The sequence below is a fragment of the Grampus griseus genome (genome assembly GCF_964374135.1).
Source record: "Grampus griseus genome assembly, chromosome: 9".
NCBI lineage: Eukaryota > Metazoa > Chordata > Mammalia > Artiodactyla > Delphinidae > Grampus > Grampus griseus.
This window is the reverse complement of record NC_139003.1, coordinates 28,820,416-28,843,478: the sequence shown is the minus strand read 5'-3', so window position 1 is coordinate 28,843,478 and position 23,063 is coordinate 28,820,416. Positions and strand designations below refer to the sequence as shown.

Below are 23,063 nucleotides of genomic sequence, written 5' to 3'. Positions count from 1 at the left end.
TATCTAACTGGGCCTCAGAAACAGGATTAAAAGCATACTGTGGAAAAGCACAAATGAACCAGAAGGCACCCCACCCTTCCCCGCAAAACGTTCTGGGTGCACTTAGCTTTCCTCCACAGTCTGTCTACCCAGCATAATCTGCTATCCTTTGTTTTTATCTGCTTCTCCTGGCAGTGCCTGGAGAGAGTAACACTTCAGAAAACTTCCATCTGTTCTGCAGCAGCTGGATAAAACTTCATTCTCTTAAGAATGAGACACGACAAACTATAACTGTCATCCCAACCTGTCCCTCGAGTTAAAAACCAGTTAGCAAAGAGCCCTGCTAATCATGCAAGTGCCCTGCCTGTCCTGACTTGGCCCCAGTGACTAGTGCAGGGAGAAGTAATCAAGCCTGCCAGACCACATGCACACTACCCTCTAAAAGCAGAACTACTGCGACAGTGTTCACCCTACACTGAGAGTTCCAGAGGACAACTCCTTCCACCACTGTGATGTGAATTTGCTAGAGACCTACAGTCTTTCCTCTTCAGAAATTTGGTATTAGATTTCTGAAATATTTCACTTGATCAACAGGCATTTAACCATGTTTTCTGTAAATATCAATACCTGAAGTAATTAGAAACTAAATGGACACGTACTCAGCTTTCCCCATCCCAAATCTAACATAGTTAAGCAGGTTTCTCCTGACAAAAATATTTCGTTTGCCAAAATGATGTCACTAAGGAAACACCACAGCAGGAGGGGTTGCTCTTCAATGAATTCTCATTGATGAGCAAAGATTTGTCCTAATCTACAGATATTCCCTCATTCAGGACCCAATGTACCACCATGGTGTTTCTATTTAAGTTGGCAAGCAAAGTTCAGGTTTACTCTGACCCAGACTTGGTGCTGATGCCAATTACCACCACAACATCCTAAAACTACTCATTATAGGACAGTAGGTGGCTGGTGTATATGCATATAACCAGCTAGCTGGCATTAATGAGGGCTATGAACTCTCTAACAGAAAAAAAGTGATAAAAAAGAAATCAAATGATCAAGCCACAATAATGTCAACGTGACATTAAGTAAATATTTTAATGGACTGTGATTACAAAATGGAAATCGCTAAAGTACACAGAAGCTTAAAAATAAGACTTCTTACCTGATCTGAAACACCAACATGTGAAAGACTGGAAATGGGTAGGATGAAAATAATATGGGGCCAAATTGGAGTGCATTACACCCTATGATCCAGCTACCTTGCATTTTAAAACAAAGTCATCAGTATAATCTTCGTTACAAACTTATGTCAAGTACAGGCATCACATATTAAACTCTATTATAAACAAATTTTACAAAGTAAAAGGTCTAAAGAATTGTTACATTATAATTCTTTTATCCCATAGCTTCGTAATAACCCTTTACCATGACAAGAGGAACTTGTCGTTTCTCAGGTACCTAACACTCTGTATTTTGATTCCAAGATACATACTACTTCCCTTATTTTAACAAGTTTTAAATCAGGATGAGGCTCACAACCACATTTTTGTGGTTAAAAGTAATAAAATAATGGTGTACCTTACAAAGATCTTAGATTCAATGAAACATCACATCTGGTTCTTTGAATCCCTAACTATAAAATAACACACACCATGGGCACCACAATTACTAGTGGGCTTTTTACGAGGCAAACTCCTGAGCCCAGAATCCCGTGGAGTGAGGATTAAAACTCCTGCATGGTTACGAAACTCCCCAGGCGATCCTCATTCCACTTAGATGTGAGAACTTCAGCCCAATAGTACACCAATCCAAACACACAGAGAAGTTTGGGGTAGTGGTGGGGAGTAAGTCAGATCTAGGCCAAAAAAGCCCAAAGGTAAAATTCACAGGACAAGGGCTTCCCTGGTGGCGCAGTGGTTGGGAGTCCGCCTGCCGATGCAGGGGACACGGGTTCGTGCCCTGGTCCGGGAAGGTCCCACGTGCCGCGGAGCGGCTGGGCCCGTGAGCCATGGCCGCTGAGCCTGCGCGTCCGGAGCCTGTGCTCCGCAACGGGAGAGGCCACAGCAGTGAGAGGCCCGCGTACCGCAAAAAAAAAAAAAAAAAAAATTCACAGGACAAGAATCTTCATTCTTTCCTTAACAATGAATGGAAATCAACCTGACTCTGGGCCAGGTCTCCTGCGGGGGTGAGGAGGGAGAGGTGGGCAGTGAATAAATCTGGAAATAATGTGCTGAGGAACAAAGCAAAGCGAACTCCTGTTTGCAATGGTAACAACAGAGTGCAAAATTAAAACTGTCCCAATATTTTCTTGCAGTTTCCTCTCTACCAAAGCAGAATTTTGCTTAAAAAGTCATAATCCAGTTGAAGAAATGAAATGGGGATCAGATTTCTGTAACTGACAGTACAAACATACCCAAAACAGAAAACAAGACAAAATGACATTTTGTTCCGTCTGCTCCTTCAGAGCTCCACAACTGTCGATTAAACAGCTGTAATGTAACCTACTTTAATGCTACACTATACCATCCAAGAGGAGAAAGAAAGATGGATGAATGGGTAGATGGAAAGAAAGAAAGGGAGGGAGAAACAGACATTATTGAGTACAACAGCAAAAATAAAACTACATGTTAACTATAAGAAGTTGAACATAAGCAGGATAAAGAAGTGTCTAGTTCACAAATCACTATAAAATGAGACGAAAGGCACAAATTTACAGGAGTATAACTAGTAAACTATCTTCATCTCCTCATGTAACTATAATATTTTACATTATATTAGATGGGATGTTACAGGTTCCTATTCTGAATGTTTTAGAATTCCCCCATATATTCACTTCATTTATACGGTCTTTAAGTAGTCTGCAGAATCTCACTGCACCAGGGCAGACATAATTCTGTCAGTCAAACTTTTCATGTGAAGAAACGGAGGAGCAGAGTGGCTCCATCTGCCCAAGGGCACTGGAGATGCAAGTTAGCAGCCATTTGCAGAGAACTGGTAGTAAGAAGATTCTAGTGTAAAACTTTCTGAACCAATTAAAAAATTCATTTTTTGGTCCTTCGATACAAGCACAGGTCCTTCAATACACATTTAATGATCAACTAACTGCAGAGGCTGAATGGTATGGAGAGTCAAGTAGTACACCTGATAACCATGATACTATCTAAACAAGCCATGCAGAACTTATGATGAAAATTAATGCAGACTCATAGCTACAGACGTCCACATAACTTTTTCTCACTAGCACACAAAAACCCACCAGGGTCCATCAATGGATGAATGACTAAACAAAATGTAATATGTTTCTATACATGGAATATTATTCAGCCATAAAAAGGAATGAAGTACTGATACAGGCTACAAGATGAATGAACCTCTAAAACATAATGCTAAGTAAAAGAAGCTAGACACAAAAGATCACCTATTTTGACTCCATTTACATGGAATATTCAGAATAGATAAATCTGTAGACAGAGAAAGCGGACTAGTGGTTGCCAAAGGTTGGGGAATGGTGAGTAACTGCTTAACGAACGTGAGGTTCCCTTTTAGGGTGATGAAAATGTTGTAGAACTAAACAGAAGTGGTGACTGCCCAATACTATGAATGCACTAAATGTCACTGAATTGTACACTTAAAATGGTAAATTTTATGTTATGTGGAATAAATTTAGTTTTTAAAGGAAATTTAAAAACTCACCAGAGACTAGAAAAATAATGAACAGATGAAAATTAATTAGATTATAGATAAGGCAGATGTAAGTAATAAAATAGCTTGAATCAAACAAACAGGCCGATGAAGGAGACAATGAAAGAATACTGATGGGGTAAACTGTGGAAATTTAGAGGCAGTGGAATACAATTTCCTCCTCTGAGAGAACATCAGCTGGCTCTATTTTAGGAGCAGAATAAAATTCACAAAACCTTTTAAAGTTCCATAAGATGTTATGGAAAAACCCGAACGAACATTTTGGCCAACCCACTAGCTTTGTGAGGGTCCAGGCTGCCTTATTCACAGTATCCACCTTACCTATAATTACTGGCACATATAGGCACTCTCATATGTCTAAATGAATGTAAAAATTGTTGAATACTGAGACTGCCCATTTAAGACCTAAAATATGTGGTAAAAAAAAAATAACATTCTTATGATTCCCCACAGGGGCTACTTTTCACCATTCAACAATCTCTTTGTCCTTTGACCCTCTTTCCAGTGACTTTTCCCTTTTTAATGTATCTTCTTTAATTATGAAAAGATTAGTTAGTAATTCTGTTTTAATTGTAACATATATTAAGTTTATTTAAAAAGTCACTTTAACCCAGTGGTGCTCAGTCTTATTTTGACTCCCTTTTAAACAGAAGCCCCCTCCATTGGGGATTTGGGGGCGGGGCGGGGGGCAGGTGGGGCTGACTGCATCCTTTTTAAAAATCCTCATTTATGGGTGATTCTGAGAGATCCCCAGGTTGAGAATCACTGCATGAAACTCGTTTTATTTCTTACTATCAAGAAATGCTAGTCTTTAAAAGAGCTGAGAAAACATTACACAGAATCTGTGAAACAAAGCTTCTCACACCTGTATACACTGCAAAAAAAAAAAAAAAAACCCTGTGATTTAATTAGTAAACTGACAGAGAACTCAAGAGACTGGCAGCTTTTAAAAAGAGATAGTTAATGATATGACCAACCCGGATGCTGATTCTGCCAATCTCTTGCTGAATGGCATGAGTTAGTAACTTGTATGTTCTAAATTAAATGGAGATCCCTTTGTACTCAATGATGCACTGTATGAATAACATTAAGGTTTCCCTTCACGTAAAATTGTAAAATGTGACAGCATACCATTAGTCCTGAAAGGTGGTTAAGAGTTCAAGGGGTCTGGGATCTACTGTCAGCATCAACCTCAACCTCTATGGGAGTTCATAATTTCTCAGTAAAATTGGGAAAGATACACAAACGGACCTACTCTATGGGTTGTAAGAAATAAATGTGTATATGAAAGCACTTGACACAGTGCCTAGTAAGCAATCTAGTATCTAGGATCATTGTATTCATATTCTTTTAGGCCAAATAAAAAGAAACAAAGAAAAGGTTCTGTCAATTAAATAGTTTTGTATGACACGAAATTTTAAAAAGCAAAAGGTAGAGGATGATGAAAACACAAAAAATTACAGTTGGAGATCTTAATCTCAATGTCAGTCCAACACTCATTATTCAGATCTAGGGTCACAAATCGTAACATATGGTAGAAACTGTGAGGACAGCGGCAAACAAATGGGGAAAAAACAAGAAAAAGAAAAAAAAAAGGAACGAACAGCACATCCATCAATGACACCGAATGCCAATGGGCCGACATAGGTTTTAAAAATAAAAAGTACTTCCAACTTAGAAGACACTAAAACTTTACAAGTGAGCCAAGACCGCCCTCCTCAGAGTTCAAATGCAACCTACAACTCCATCCCCGCCTCTTTAGAGCACTCGGCCCCCATTTCCAACACGAGCGGGAGCCCCAGAGCCGGACGCGCGCCCCAGGTGCCAGTCACAGGCCGGAGCGCCAGGTGCAGTGGCCGCCCCGCCCTCCGCGGACTGGCCGCCGTACTGGGGATGCCCGCGCGGGGGCGGCGGCCCGGACCCCCGGCCAACCACGCTCTGGTGCCCTGGTCCTGCCGCGCCCTGCCCTCGGCGGGACGCGCCACGACGACCTGAGTACGCCCGGGCACACCCCGGGCCGGCGGTCGCGGGGTGAGCAGAGGATAAAGGTGAAGGTGGGTGCCCGGCTGCCCCCAGCCTCCCTCCATCCTCCCCGCCCTCGGCCGCGGCTCCGTCCGCCTCCCCGTGCGTCTCACCGGCCTTCCGCCCGCGTCTCCGCCGCGCGTGCCCGCTTTTCGGCCTCCCTGCGGTCAGTCTTGCCGAAGGTCGACAGGAGCCACCGCCGCCTCCCGCTCGCTCCTCCGCTTCCTCCCGGGTTCCTACGGCTTCCCCTCACCCCCGCGAGTGGCCAAGAGGAAGCCAGTTAGCCGCTGGGCCGCCTCCCTCACTTCCCCGCCGCGACCAATGGGCCCCGCCGCCGGGAAGCCGCGCCCGCCCCCTGGCGGTGGAGGACCTAACGGTCGCCCCGCAGGCCGGAGGGAGGGGCCGTAGAGCTGAGAGGGAGGGCCCTGCGGCCCCGCCCCCCGCCTGCGCTGCGCTTTCGGGACCTGCCACGTGGGAGCCGCAGGGGCGGCGGCCGGCCGCACCCCAGAAGAGGGCAGATAGGTATCGTCTATTTCTACCACACGCCGCCTTGACCCACACTTCCATAATCCCCACCTTAAAGGAAGAAATTTTAAAGTAATCAGTCCCATTCTAGAAGTCCACCAGCTAGGGTATACGAGACGGTCAGTTCAACGTAAGGTCGTAGGCGAGTTCCTTTTGACTCCTTAAAAGCTAACTAACCTACGGTGAAAATACTACCTGTCGGAGCGCTAGAACGTTGGTAACCCCAAATGTCTGACCCAAGGAGAAAGGTAGTGCTTGTATTTTGCACCTCACTTTTGTTTCATTTATTTAGGAACCCGACAGTTAGAAATGTTTTTCTCCTGTACACACCTTTTCCCACGATTGTGCTGTTCATTGAGAAGTCAATCCAAGTCCCACTATCCAAAACTTGAGAACACAAAATAGTTTCATAATTCCGATACATATTCCAGAATAATCAATAACTATAACTCTCATCATTAACTATTATTAGGTAGAATGTCGGAACAATACATGGTTGTAGAAATTAAATTGCATTAAAGAAATAATAGGGTCTAACCATAGTTAGTCTTCTACCAAGTCTTAACTTTCCTGCAAAAATATAAAACACAGAACTTAAGTAATAGCTATGAATTTGGAAGTTTGTGTTCCATGGTAGGAGGAGGAAGCAATAAATGCATTCTGAGAGCCTTATTTTGCTTGGACCTTGATGGGCCTTTGGGAATGTATTCTCATTTAATGCTCACAACTCAACCGAAGTCAATATGATCTGTATTTTGCTTTAACAAATCAAAAAACCAAGACTCCAAAGTTGAGTTTAAATCACTTGTTCAAACATATAAGGTAGTAAGTTGTGAAGTTGGAATTCCAGCCTAGTCCATCTAGCTCCAAACGAACAAGGCACTTTGTTTCTTATGATACCAAAATACAACATGTACTGTCACCATGCTTCCCCTAGTTCCTCAGGTCCCACTGAAAGAATTTAGAAGCCTCTTGATTAGGGAGGTCAGGCCATATTTGTGCAAAAAGTTTTTTGCTCCATAACCAAATTGGCCTGTATGAAAATGACATATGCTATATTCTTATAGCACCACACTTGAAACAATTTCTGGACTGAATGTGTGTTGAATATCCAATGACCATAATATGTAACTTAGAACCCTTCAGTAGGTAATGAAATTAATAATAGTGGGTCACAACCAACATTTTGTTGTTGATTCACTGAAATAGAATAGAACAAAAAACATCAGAGTTCACAGCACAACTTGAGGATAAGTATTGTTTCATGACACATTTGTACAGTGTTAAGTGTGGTTGAATAGGCTACAGTGTCCTGGCCTACAATGTAAATTATATTTTTTCATAGGGATTGCAATGTTTAAAAGTTGGTAAATCACTTCTTTAGAGCAGCTGTTAATCAACCAGTTTTTTCACCTACCTTTTTACTTGGCAAGAGGTGGGGAGGCAGGAGACATAGTCAGGATTAGTGATTGCATTTAGTAAGACTACAGAAAACTTTGCAGCTCCAAGAGGCTTAATCCAAAGAAGTGTTGCTATGTTACATAATAGGTAATGATAATTTATATTTTTAAAGCTGATATTTATTATTATTTGTTTTGTGCCAGACTCCTAAGCACTTTATATATATTTACTCATATAATCCTCACAATAATCCTATAAATACAGAGAAGAAAAGTGCATGACAGAAAGAGAAAGTTGTCCAGGATCCTGCTGCTAGTATGTGGCAGAGCCAAGATTCAAACCCACATGCCCAAAATTCAAACCTCAAAGCTCACTCTTGTCTATACTTAAAAAGAAAATTAATTCTCTCTTCAGTGGGTACAAGGTTTTATATAAAACTATAATTTATACTATGCTATTTCCCACATAAAGATTATATAATATTGCTAAAGGTTAAACTTGATGAAAAGCCTCAGAATATTAATTGGACCCATTCTCAAGCAGAATATTTCATTTGGCATCAGTTATCTGTACATGGAGTCGTAGACTGCCTGCAAATACAGCCACCAACATTCCTCCCATTCCTGTAAATTCATGCCACTTTTACGTAGAGTCTGTGTCCCTCCTCTGCAAACTAGGCTGGCCCTGGGACTTATTTTGACCCACAGAATGCAGCTAAAGTGCTGCTGTGTAACTTCTGGGCCTTGAAGCTTCCATTTTCTTAGGATCCAGTCATCACATAAAGAAACTCAGACCAGGCTACTGAACGAGAAGAAACTACGTGGAGAGAAAGAGAGGCCAACGCAGAGCAACTAAGCCCGTGCACCACAACTACTGAGCCTGCGCTCTAGAGCCTGTGAGCCACAACTACTGAGCCCGCGAGCCACAACTACTGAAGCCCACACGCCTAGAGCCCGTGCTCCACAACAAAAGAAGTGACTGCAACGAGAAGCCCACACACCACAACGAAGAGTAGCCCCCGCTCACTGCAACTAAAGAAAGCCCACACACAGCAACGAAGACCCAACACAGCCAAAAAAAAAATAATAATAAAATTTAAAAACAACAACAACAAAAGAAGCATTAGTGGAGGAGAGGCCTAGTTAGACCCATACCATCCAGCCAGGCAGAGTCAGTAGATGAGTGAAGTCATCTGTGTAGTCCAGCCCCAGCTAAGCTCCTTGCTGAGTGCACCACATGAGTGACCCCAGACAATACCACATGGGAACCAGCCAGCCCACAGAATCTTGAGAAATCATTGTTTTTGTATCTTCTAATTTATTATTTTTTTAATTTACTTTATTTTTTATTTATTTCTTTATTTGGCTGCGTTGTGTCTTCGTTGCCGCGCGCAGGCTTTCTCTAGTTGCGGCGAGCGGGGGCTCCTCTTCATTGCGGTGTGCAGGCTTCTCATTGCTGTGGCTTCTCTTGTTACGAAGCATGGGCTCTAGGTGCGCAAGCTTCAGTAGTTGTGGCTCGCGGGCTCTAGAGTGCATGCTCAGTAGTTGTGGTGCACGGGCTTAGTTGCTCCGCGGCATGTGGGATCTTCCCGGACCAGGGCTCAAACCCGTGTCCCCTGCCTTGGCAGGCGGATTCTTAACCACCGCACCACCAGGGAAGCCCGAGAAATCATTGTTTGTTGCTGTTTTCAATTGCTAAGTTTTCTGGTAGTTTTTTTAATGTAGTGATAAGTTACTGAAACATGGAGGAAAAGGTTTGTAAAAAGACAAAGTAAAAATAAATAAACAAATACATACATACATACGTGCATAAATGCAAGCTGACCAGTCCTAGGAGTGGGATGACATTAAAATATTAAAGCATGCTTATACTGGATCGTAAAGTCAAACTTGTAGAGAGATAGCCAGGAACTCTCCTAGCTTTTAAAGAATATCAGGGGAAGGGAAGAAACAGAGGTAGACTAATAAAAACAAGAGTTAAAATGTCAAATACGATACCTACACTAACTTAAATACCACACCCAGGTGTAGCTTAAAAACTGTTGTTCAGAATGTTTACAGAAGTGTGCATTCAGGACTCTCAAACTTCCTCCAGCCTATAGGTATAAGACATGGGACACCAGTGTTACCCTCTCATCCTACCAACTCCTTTCCTGCCAAGCTAAACGTGTCATCAGTTGAGCCAAGTTTAATCCTAGTTGTCTCTGTAAAGACTCCAAATTTCCTGACTTCTATTTCTCTCAGCCTGTGTTGAATGAGTCAGGTGGACGTTTGCCTAAATGCCTCACCCTAAACTCCCCTCCTTTCCTTTCCTTAGATACATTTACCATTTTAACATAAAATTTTACCATTTTAACTGTTTTTAAGTGTACAGTCTGCGGATGTTAAGTACATTCACATTGTTGTGCAATCAGCACTACCTCCCACCTCCAGAACTCTTCATCTCGAAGAAATGAAACTCTGGACCCATTAAGCAATAACTCCTCATCCTCCTGTCTCTCCAATCCATTGCAGCCCTTCTGCATTCCATTTCTATGAGTTTGACTACTCTAGATACCTCAGATAAGCAAAATAGTATCGTTTAAAAAACTAGCTAAGGGCTTCCCTGGTGAAGCAGTGGTTGAGAGTCCGCCTGCCGATGTAGGGGACACGGGTTCGTGCCCCGGTCCGGGAAGATCCCACATGCCGTGGAGCGGCTGGGCCCGTGAGCCATGGCCGCTGGGCCTGTGTGTCCGGAGCCTGTGCTCCGCAACGGGAGAGGCCACAACAGTGAGAGGCCCGCGTTCCGAAAAAAAAAAAAAAAAAACCAAAAAACTAGCAAGCCCACAGATTTCATGACACTGTATTTGGTCCATAAGTAACACAGTCTATACAAAATAAGTGGTTTAATTTACCATGAAACATATGTAAGATACAATGAAATCATTATAACAAATGTATTTTTACGTAAAGAAGTACTCTAGTTTTCCATCTATTACTGCTTTTCTAGCAACATACAAGAAAATTATAGAGACCATAAAATTTTGGACTTTTTTTAATGATATCTTTTTGCTACTCCCTAGGAAATTCTGGTTTGGATTAGATCTTTTAATAGATCTTTCAGTGTGGGAAAATTTGGCATTTTTGTCTTGGTTATAAATCATATTAAATAATATACTGAATATGGTAACCCACATCTAAAATATGTATTGTAATCATGACTGCAAAGAAACTTCCCTTTCCCTGAAAGTATGTACGAGTGTGTATTATAAACAATTATTAAGATTACTAGTGGTTTCTTCAGAAGAATAGTTTATTATTCTGTTTTATAAAACATTACTGGCTAGAAAAATGTCTGACTCAGCATCATAATCTAAAAAATACTTTTTGAAGTCTTACATGGCAATGTTACCTGTTTGTAATGCCAAGCAAAGATACAGAAGCCAGAGATCAGCCTAAATACACACACACACACACACACAGAAACAACACATATCTTGCATGTGCACAATACTCACATAGTCTATGAGGTATTTTAAAATATATATTTATCAGACCTTGGGAGAAAAATTTTTTTTTTACTGCTACAGAGCAAATGGGAAAATGTGGCTGCACCCCTAATTCTAATTAAATGAATGAATAAGCCTCACATAAAGTCATCTAAAAACACTTCTTTCCACATCTCATTAAAAAAAAAAAAATCTATCAGAAAATCCTCTGAGAAGAAGCAACTGAACAAATACGGAACAAACTTTGTATTTTCCTAAAACATAATTACTTCAGTCTGTAACTTCAGTCCTTGATTAAGAACTGAATATGAGAACCCTTTTCTCTAAGCACAAAAGGATTCACTGTGACTGTGGTATTTTTATTAAACATTAAGATCTCTAGTTACGTTAAATTGTAATGCATTGTTTGCTTTGAAGGGCCAAGCCACAGGAATATGTGTAACAAAATATCATCCAATGGACAGTATTGCATTAAGACCTGTTCTCTAGTGGATTTAGTGGCCACTAAACATAATTCAGCAACACTCCAGGAGGCCAAAATCCCATGTGATTACAGCAGGTCTAAGAAACATACAAGTAGCAAAACAAAATAAAACAAAACAAGACCTATTCCATGCTTTGCTGCCATCTTTGTGCGTTCTTTTCACGTAGTTTTATACACTCTTAAATCTGTTGAACCTTTTTCCTAATGTTACTCATTTCAACATCACCTGTCCAAAGAATTAGTTGGAAACACTGGAATCCCAGACCATGCCATTGACTTTCAAATCCTATAGTCTGTATGACTTGTGCAAGGCTGTATGTGCAAAATGCCTTTCCTTGACATACCTATGACCTAGGTAGGGAAGGGAATCAGTCTACCTACTAAAATTTGTTTCACGAGCCGCATTTAATTTTAGGTCAATTTCAATTGCAGTTTCTTCAATACCACCCCCCCACCCCCCCACCAAGATACCACATCTGAGTTCTGAACTTGTATCCTGATTAAATATGAAAGGATATTTATGAGTCCCTAACCTGTTCATTTTTTGCACTTTTATTTTGAAATGTTTCTTGTAGAACTGCTGTGGCCTCACTGAGTTTTGGTACATATTTTTAAGCGTAATTTATTTACTCAGAGAAGTTCTGCTCAAATATAGCATCTGGTATTTTGTGGAGTTCTATCCAATACTCAAAATTTCCATCTCTATTCCTGAAACAAAAGCCAGGGAAATTGCTCACTTGACTTTAAAAAGCCAGGAGTGGGGAATTTAACCTTCAGTTTCTATAGATTCCAAAATAATGTCACCTTCCCAAATTCTGTTTCTCTTCTGTACCTCCAGGACACCCCTCCCTGACCGAATCATTGAGATGGGTGAGTTGGGCTGGATTTGGAGTCAGACAGATGAATTTAGATGCTGGCTCTATCACTAGCTGCTAGGTGACCTTAGGCAAGTTGCTTCCTCTATCCAAGCCAGTTTCCACCCCATAAATGAAAACAGTAACAATTCCCTGACAAAGTTTGGGGTTTTTTTTCTTTAGTAGTGGAGAACATTTAGTATAATTTTTAGTATAGGAGATAAAACTCATTTGCCATATGAGAATGAGAGAATTCTTGTTTTTTGGTTTTTGGTTTTTTTTGCGGTACGCGGGCCTCTCACTGCTGTGGCCTCTCCCGTTGCGGAGCACAGGCTCCGGACACGCAGGCCCAGCGGCCATGGCTCACAGGCCCAGCCACTCCGCGGCATGTGGGATCTTCCCGGACCGGGGCATGAACCCGTGTCCCCTGCATCGGCAGGCGGAGTCTCAATCACTGTGCCACCAGGGAAGCCCAAGAATGAGAGAATTCTTAAATGCCCTCACCCACCGTCCCTCTGATCTGCCTGCAAAACTTTGATGAGATATCTGCTTATCAGTTCAGACTGCCAGTTGTCCTGGAACTTTGCACGGCCTTACTTTGGTTCTCCCTAAAACTCTTGGGACTCATCTTTGTAAGGCTCTGTTGTTCAGTTGTTTTCTGTACTACTGCTTCATGTACAGCTTGTCTGATTCATAGGAGATGACACCTCATGGCTCTATCCAACCCAGCAGAACTATCATCTCTCCATCACCAATGGTAGACCTAAGTGGTCAAGCTCATCACTGGTGCATTTACCCTTTTCCAGGAATCCAGAGGCCACATGGCTTATTATTAACTGTCTGCACCTGTATCTTAACCTAAACTATTTACTCTCTCACATCCTTAACTCATCTCCCGAATTCTCTCACAGTTTCTCACAGTTCCTTACTGGAGACAGAACTTTTACTTATTTCTTACGTAACCACCATTGTACCTGTTCTTCAATCCCATCCCTTTTCATTTTTTTGTTTGTTTGTTTGTTTTGATGGAAGAAATTTTCACATACTGAGGTATGGGGAAGTCATTCTGGCTTATACAAGATTTGGCTTGAACTTTATGCTACCTAGCACGGTTTGTCTTATGGTCTGTAAAACATGCATTGTACATCTCCTTTAACCATTAAAGAGAAGAATGCATCTAAAAATCAAAAATAGAATAACTGCAATTCAGGCATTCATAATAGAGCTAGGTGCCCACTGTGGTTTCAGACATGTTACTACATCACTGATAACTTGAATTTTCCAAACTGTATCGAATTCAAGGACACCACCAGCTGTTCTCAAAATAATATCTGCTAGCAGCTGCCAGCTGCAACCTTATTTTTAAAGATTTATTTATTTATTTAATTTATTTTTGGCTGCATCGGGTCTTAGTTGCGGCACGTGGGATCTTTGTTGAGGCATGCGGGATCTTTTGTTGTGGAGCTCGGGCTTCTCTCTAGTTGTGGGGTGCAGGTTTTCTCTTCTCTAGTTGTGGCATGCAGGCTCCAGGGCGCGTGAACTCTGTAGTTTGCAGCACGCGGGCTCTAGCTCAGTAGTTGTGTTGCGTGGGCTTAGTTGCCCCGCTGCATGTGGGATCTTAGTTCCCTGACCAGGGATCGAACCCACGTCCCCCGCATTGTAAGGTGGATTCTTTACCACTGGACCACCAGGGAAGTCCCAGCATTCTTGCTTCTTGCCAGCTCCAACTATAACTCATGTAACTAACTGTAACCTTGTGATTTTTGCCTTTATAAACCTCCTCCAATTTGTAGTCGGATGGAACACAATTCAAGTGTTTCTTGAATCTGTGTCTCCTGGGCTATAGCCCTCAGTTTGGCTCAAATAAAATTCTTTTCTATTCCTATTGTAGATTGTTTATTATTTCCATCAACAGTTTGTCTGTTTGTTTGTTGCTGTTGTTATTGTTCAGTTATATCCTGTCTCTCTTTGAGCCTCTCATACATGGTGAGTCATTTTCCCCACCAAAGGGCTTAACATATTATTCCATATAATGAGAGTCTTCTCATTTGACATTTTAATGCATTTCCCAAGGCAAGGATTGAGTATTCCCAGTGTCAAAATAATGTCAGGCGAACAAAAGATTTCCCTAAATATTTACTGAATCAAAAAATTAATTTGCTGTATAGGACAACTTTAAGTCCCCTGAGAAATTTTGAATAACTTTTACTTTCAAGAGAATACACACCTCCTGGCGACCACTAACCTGTTATCCATCTCTGTAATTTTATCATTTCAAGAATGTTATATAGTGGAATCGTATGGTATAGAACCTTTTGGAATTGACTTTTTTCACTCAGCATAATTCTCTTGAGATTCACCAATCTGTTATCCTCAAGGGTAGTTGGGGGTGGGGACATAAGGAGGTGGGTATGGTTATAAAAGGGCAATCTGAGGGATCTTTGCGGCAGGAGAATACTTTTGTTTCTTGACTGAGGTGGTAGATACGTGAACCAATAAAGGTGATCAAATTATATAAACTAAATACACACACACCAATGAGTACAATTAAAATTGGGGAAATCTGAATAAGATCATTGGATTGTATCCATGTTGACATCCTGGTTGTGACATTGCACTATAATTTTGTAAGATGTTACCATTTGATTTTACCAGCTGGGTATCTACATGTGAATGTACATGTGAATCCACAATGATCTCAAACTAAAAGGTTTTAGAATACACATGAGGCATTTTTGACTATTAGAGTAAGACAGCATTCTTGAAAAATCATGTAATTTGAATGGCAGCTTTTGAAAGAGCCTGAGGAATTTTGCACCTGAGATTTTAAACATTTCAAACAGTACATATGCGAGGTGCCTACAGCAATTGTCTTGTTAGTGTCTAAGATAAAAATGGTTCTACTATTATACACAGATAAAATGGAGACTAATTCTACAAACAGCCCAAGGGAACGATGGATATGTTCGTTTCCTAAGGCTGCCCATAACAAATTACCAAAACCTAGGTGGTTTAAACAGCAGAAATTATCTCACAGTTCTGGAGGCTAGAATTCTGAAATGGGGGCTGACAGGGCTGTGCTCCCTCAAGGATCTAGGCGGGAATTCTTCCTTTCTTCTTCCAGCTTCTAGTGGCTTCAGGCGTTCCTTGGCTTGTGAGTGCATCACTCCAATCAATGTGTCTATTGTCTCCTGTCTTTTTCCTCTTCTCTCTGTGTCTTTTCCTCTTCTGTGTCTTAAAAGGACACTTGTCTTTGGATTTAGGGCCCGCTGGATAATCCAGTATGCTCTTATCTCAAGATCCTTAATTACATTTACAAAGAAACTTTTTCCAGATAAGGTCACCTTCACAAGTGCAGGGGTTGGGATGTGGCTCTATCTTTGGGCGGGGGGGGGGGGGGGGGGGGGGCACCATTCAAGCTACTACAATGAGCAATAATTAACTCAACCATTCATTCTGTCAAGAATATTCTTTGAGCTCCTAATAGGAACATAATATCGTCCTAGGAAACATGATCCATGTACCATGGTATCTATGAATAACTTGTAGTCACATTGTGGGAAAAATACATGCCAAAGCTTATGACAGTAGATACAAGAAATGCATAAATACAGGTGAGGGCAGGGGTCAAGTACAGGAGATCCAAGAAGGTTAGAGTCCATTGTAAACTGCTGTTAGGTAGATTTCTCATGGGCTATATGAAAGAAAAAATAGCTTAAATTGGGCCTTAAAGGGCAGTAGGCTTCATTTCAGGCTTGAAGAAAAATGTGGGCAAAAGTATCGTGGTGGAAATGACCCCTGTACCCAAATGTAAGTATGAAGGAAATAAAATTAATGAGGGCAAATGGCTGATATTGAGGGAAAATTTACATTGAGGCTAGATCCCAAAGTGTTCATGTAATTAAGGAAGCTTATGATAAAGGAGAACCATGGGACGTTTCTTAAAAGAGGTGGCAATGATTGATTTTATTTGTGAGACTCTGACAGGGAAGTACCCCAAGTGAGAGATTAGCTGGGAGCTCTGGCATAGGGCTCCCAAGAAGAGACAAAGTTCTGAGCTCACCTTGCAAAGGTGGGAATCAAAAGAAACTGAAGGGTATGGAAGATACCCAAGGTAGGCTTTACAGGGGAGCGCTCAGTCATGTAGCGCCTGTATTGGTCTGGCTCTCCACAGAAACAGAATCAATAGGCTAATATACGTAATTGGCTCATGCTTTTATGGAGGCTAAGTCCCCAAATCTGCAGGGTGAGCTGGCAAGCTGGGGACCTGGAAGAGCCACTAATGTAGTTCCAGTCCCAAGGCCAGCAGGTTTAAGACCCAGGCAGAGTCTGAAAAGGAAAAAGCTCATGTCCCATTTTGGAGGCAGTCATGCAGGATGCATCCTCTCTAACGCAGAGGAGGGTCAGCCTTTTCGCTCTATTCTAACTTCAACCTACTGGATAAAGCCTGCTTACATTAGAGAGGGCAATCTGCTTTACTCCGTCTACAGATTTCAACGTTCATATCATCCTAAAACGCTCTCACACTAACACCCGGAATAATGTTTGACCGAATAGCTGGACGCCCAGTGACCCAGTCAAGTGGACATATATAAAATTAACCATCACAGGGCCCCACGGTCAAAAGGACCCTGCTTGGGGTTTAATGCTCTGCGGTCACTGTCTTAAAATTCTTAACAATTTTATCTTGCAATCTGTGTTTTGTAAGTGAAATCTGATGGGGCAATGAAGCATGTTTTGGATGTGTGGAGCCACTGTTCCCCAGTAATCCTATCCACCTCCCAAGCCTCCTCATCTCCCCAGGGTGGGTTCTTGACCACCAGCCTCACGCCCCACCCCTGGTGTCCTTGGCTGTGCCCAGCTTCCTTTCCCTGCCCTGGCCTAGTGATCACTGCCACCCTCTGCCCCAGTGGGGCCTCCTGCTGGCATGGCATGCTCTGCAGCATGTCACACAGGGGCCTGGAGGCCGAGGCCCAGCCCCAGCTGGCAGGACCATGACATATTCAGTGGGTAACTCCCTGGGAGCAAGCCCTTGTCCCTCTCCCACCTAGCGACTAAGCATGTCCTGGCACACAGGTTGTAATCTTATGGGTCATCGTCCACTGGGGATTTCCTGATCCCACCTGGGGCCTGGAAGGTGATCCAGCAGCTAATGGGACAGTGGACCTGGCCGCTAGTAGTCATGGGGCGGGGACTGAGTGACCCTATGTTTTTATTTATTTCTTTATTTGGCTGCGTTGGGTCTTCGTTGCTGCACGCGGGCTTTCTCTAGTTGCAGCGAGCAGGGGCTACTCTTCATTGTGGTGCGCGGGCTTCTCATTGCGGTGGCTTCTCTTGTTGCAGAGCACGGGCTCTAGAGCGCAGGCTCAGTAATTGTGGCTCACAGGCTTAGCTGCTCCGCGGCATGTGGGATCTTCCTGGACCAGGGCTCGAACCCGTGTCCCCTGCAATGGCAGGTGATCCTTAACCACTGCACCACTAGGGAAGCCCTGAGTGACCCTATGTTCAGGGAGTGCTTCATTGAATCACAAATGAAAAAACACCAGGACAGACTGAGAGGGAAAGACTGCTCAGCTCCTTTCATGGTATCTTTTTTTCTGCTTTTCGAACAGGGGTGCTGCATTTTTATTTTGCACTGGGCCCCACAAATGATGTTGTAGTTTGGGAAATACCATAAAGGGATACCAGACAGGCATTGGGATGGAATGGATGTGAAAACGCAGAGAGGAAAGGTACCAAGATTATGATTTTACATGACAGAGAAGGTGGAAAGCTCTGTTGCCAGAAATTGCCAGTCAGAAAGGGAGCTAATCTCTGAGGAAGGTGACCAGCCATGTTAGGTATGTTACAATGTGAACTTGTTTGGACATTAAGCCACCAGGGCTAACATTCAGGGCCCTTCTTGCTGAGTGGACCCCGATAGGTTCCTCTTCTTGGCTCTGAAGCTGTGGTACTGCCCCCTAACTCTGGGCAACCTTCCTTCAACTAAACCTTCTAATCTCCCAACTCCCCCAAAGCTGCTCTTTGCATGAGGTGCAGAGAAGCCACTTTAGCTTAGAAGAGGTCATGTGCTCATGTCTCAAGAATGAGGGAAAAGCTTAAGCGGCTGCTGTGACATCTGTGTATTACTGTAAAGCACTTCAGCCTTGACAACCTGAGGACACATTTGTTTTAATTTGAGCTCGACTCTAGAGTAGTCAGTGCCTTAATCAGAAATTCAAAATTTTGGGGTTACCTCTTCCCGTTTAAGGAAGGCTGCACCCCAGAAGCAGCTATACCACAAGGGCTACAGATGTCTTTGTCTCCCGTCAACGCCAAAGACTTTGCTAATCAGTACAACAAAGGTTAAAAACTGTGTTCACTCATTGGCAGAATTAGTGGCTTTGTGATATATGTATTAGAAAAAATATTTTAGAAGATTCCCTCCCCATTGTATGAACAAGGTATAAGGCTCTAGTAACTTGTATTCTGAAGGATGATCCCTAAAGTTACTGCCTCTACAATGTTCCTGCCTCCAGAATATTGTGTCATTATCACACGGACCTCTTATGCAACTTGTGTTCAAACCTCTTCAGAGTACAGAGAACTGGGACTTCAAAGAATTTATAGAAGAGTTTGTATCAACGGTTTTATCCTGTTTCGTGCCCACTTGCTAGTAAACATTTGTTTAATAAATGTATATATGGCAGACTTTTGGTCCAAGACAGACTTTCATTATACACTGTTGACAAATTTGTAGATATTAACCTTCAACTACCTCTACTGGTAACAACCAGTAACTATAACAAATAATCTAAAAGTTGTAATGAGCCAATTGGCTTAAGACAGGTTTAAACCCTTCATAAACTCACATACTAGCCATTTGCTGACACTCAAGGAGCACACGTTATCCACTGGGGTTTCTTGTGAGCCAAGACCCTAATGAAAATTTGTGAGGTGAGTTTCAAAAAGAAAAGGCTGAGAATTTGTCTTTCAAAATTGAAAAATTCAAGGAAAGGAATGAGTCATCTTGGCTTTGAAAAGATCTTTGCAGCGATGTCAAAGCACAAATATCTAGAAAGAAGAAAAAGAGGAAATGCCAAAAAAGAATCTTAATTTCCTGGAGATGTTGATCTGTCTTTGTTATTAAAAAAAAGAGACACACGGAGATTTAAAAAACAAAAAATACCAAGAGAGTCCAGAAATATTCAATATTACTTATTTAAAAAAATTTTCCTCTCTATTAGTTCCTTTCCTTCTCAATTTCTTTGCCTCTGTGTACAGATAAGTATCTGATGAAAACCATGGATCTTTTTCCCAAAAAAAAATATTGAAAGAAAGAATCCAGGTGCTTAGCCCAACAAAGGGGCCACCTGCTCTGTAAGCAGCATCAAGCATTCTCTGAGACCTCATGGTTCCCTTTGACAGATTCAAGTTCCTTAGAAGGAAGTTATGGTTCAAAATAGAGATTTGTCCTTTTTGATACGCCTATCATTTCAGAAGGTATAGGGACCTTCTGAAGCCCATCCATCAACATCAGACTGCAGTCACCTGAACTACCCTTTCAATTACCAACAGACTACTAAGCAAATCACCCCATTGGCCAGATTCCCTTCTATATATCATATTTCCTTTCCATGTACCAGTGGGCGTCCTTGAGGTGAAATGAATTTGATGAACTGGGAGAAAGACTGTTTTTGTATAACACTGTTCAAATACTTCTCCACAACTTATAATGCAAAGTTTTAGTGATTTCTCCCTCCCACTACCAAAATATTTTTCCTAAATGTAAACTAATTCAGAGCCTAGGAAGAGAAGGAGCCCCTGTTTAGGAAGACTGCAATAGTTGGAAATTAATGTGAGCTCACCCTTCTGTGATGTGGCTTCTTTATTACTTGACTAGGATAATATCTTGGCCTAATCTCTGTAGCAGCCACATGGCCTCTGATAGTGATGCCATCTTTTTGAAAGGCTATTCATCTCACGTCTGTCAATTTTCTTTTCCAAATGCTCATACCCTAATGCATTTTCCACTGAGTTCTGTTTTCCGATTTCAGATATGTAACTTCATCGTGGTTTGTGGTGTAGATGTGATCAATCAACATGCCCACACCCAATTAGCACCCATTCTATCTTCCCAGATGCTGGCCGATGGCTCCCTTTCCAGGAGTGGTTTATTATTCTAGTAGGATGGGATTTTCTGTTTTCTTCACCTTCTTTGTCTTTTCCATTTAGGTTCCCCGTGGTCTTTAAGCAAAGTGATCAATATTAGCAGGAGAAAGTTCTTTTAGTTACTCTAAAAATGCCTGTGAGAATTTATTCACTGAACATATGTTTATTAAATATCTATTGTGTGCCAAGCGCAATTGTAGGAATTAGGGATTTGGAGAAGACTATGTAAAGTCCATGTCCTCAAAGAGCTTACGATACGATGGAGGAGGATTTGAAGTAAGAGGGGACTTGAGATAGTAAGTTCCAGGGCAGGAAACTTTGATGGACTTTGTAAGCTCAAGAGCAGAGGTCAAGGCCAATACCTGGAGGAAATCTAATAGAAAATGAAGGAGAAAGGCTCAGGGAGGGACAAGCCTTCTGGTCACTCCAGGAAGGTGAAATTGGCATTGACTGAAGTGTGTCCTAAGGAAATAGTAAAGAAGAGTTTGTATCAGTCTCTGAACTCCAAGGCTACTCTTGGCAGGCCACCGTTAGAATTTTTTAAAAGGTGATAGATTAAGTGGATTCTATGTCTCTTCCTAATCATCATGGATCAAAACTGAGATGGATTATAGAACATCAGAAGATAATAGATTTTAGAAGCAAGCAGAAATGAAGATTGTTATCTCACAGCACGTGTGTACTTGTAAAAAAAAGATGATGAAATTAAGTTCAAAACATATAATCAATCAGAAGGCTACTCTAATCATGAACTATGCTAATTTATTATAATTGCTTAAAGTTACGGTTTCTTTTTTTTTTCTATTTCCACATGGAAGGAATTTTTAAAAGGAGGAGGAGGAGAGGTTACTAACACCTACGTTTTCCTTTTAATTATAAATGTCTTTAAATTCACTATTAAAATATTTCAATAAATATGTTTAACTCGTGATCCAATAATTCATGGGGAAGTAAATGAGCTGAATTCAGCTTTGTCAGAAGGATTTAGAAAATAGGCACATTGGGCCTAATTCTCATCTTATAAAATCTTTACAAGATTAACTAAGCACACTTATATTACTAAGATTTTGAACAAAGTAGAGATATATTAATATTCTTGATAGTGTTTCTTACTTTTCAACAATTTTTGCTGTCAATTATGCATGTGAAGTTTAATTGTTTAGAAGTTCAACAGAAATGAATGGGGGGCAAACTTTTATCCTCCAATATAAAAACTAATTAATTTTCATAGGCAGTATATTTTTCTTTCCTATTTACTAGATTTAACATTATAGTTATATAATGTTGGATCTCTTCCTAAAAGCATTTACTTAGGGAAGTACTTGGCATTGACTCAGGGAAGTAAAACATATCTTACTTCTGTTTCCTTGCTCCGATTATATATTTACTCACCATAGCTTGCACCAACCTAAAGGAACCCAGGGTGTGCATGATGACCAGGTAGCCACCTAGGAGAGTTTATCTGACAAACTCAGTGCACAAGCAGATTTTTCCACTTGGATCCTCTCTAGACAGTGTGGAACCCACACCGTTCTTGGTAGAGTGCTTCCTCACATAGACCCAACCACATGTTGATGTCTATATACATGAAATATGGTAAAGAAAGCATGAACACCAAAGGCGAACTTTAATCTTGAAGAGAGAAAGAGAAACAAAAAAGGGGTTATAGATTGAATGGGGATTTGGGGCTTGGAGTCTGGAGAAGGAAAGCCAGGCATTTTCCAGCTGTTTTGACTTGATGCTAAGAGAAGAATTACGAATTGTGTTTACATATATGAACCTCAGGTCTTTCTTAAAATACCAACTGCAGCAGTAGGAAAACTGGAACAAAGCCTCCATGTTACTGTAACGTGAGGGTGGCTCTGTCTCTGAAGACCTGAATTTCTGCCCTTTCAAAGTTGAAATATGAAACAGACAAATAAACAAAAGACCCCACAAAACAATAAAGAGATTTCTTCTTTCTTTGACAATAGTCCCTTAATAAAATTCAAATCCCTCCTGAAAAATATCACCACTAAAATGTTAGGGAGGGTGACTTATCAGGTTTGTTTTAGCCTTATCTTAAAAAAAAAGTGAACAAAAAAACCCAAACCCACATAGAGATAGATGAAGAGGAGCAAGGTGGTGGTGGTGCATTTGAAGTAGAGATCTCTGAAGATGTTAAGAATCAACCATTGTAAATGTATTGTATGCTGATATCAATCTGCTTATGTCTATTATCTATATGTCAATATCTATGTACGTTTTTGCCTAAAATGAAAAAACCACAGAAGCTAGTCAACTGAAAAGAAGAGTGGAAGTATGTTAATATATACCTTAAGACTTTGAAGGATTATCACAGGCATGTTTAAAGCCTGCTTCCCCACTGCCCATCCCAAGTATATGTGTATGTGTATGATTGCCTTTCCACTCTTAATATTGACTTTTTGATGTATAATCTCTTATGTACTTAAAT

At 41.3% G+C, this 23,063-nt stretch overlaps 1 protein-coding gene across 1 annotated transcript in view; it reads right to left on the bottom strand.

The window, feature by feature from the left end:
- Positions 1–5,955, bottom strand: part of FAM3C (FAM3 metabolism regulating signaling molecule C) — a 48,059-nt gene extending 42,104 nt beyond the window's left edge. Inside the window, exon 1 of the mRNA XM_082661987.1 lies at positions 5,820–5,955. The gene's annotated coding sequence lies outside the window, so the exon portion shown is untranslated. The remainder of the gene's footprint in view (positions 1–5,819) is intronic.
- Between the last annotated feature and the right edge of the window lie 17,108 nt (positions 5,956–23,063).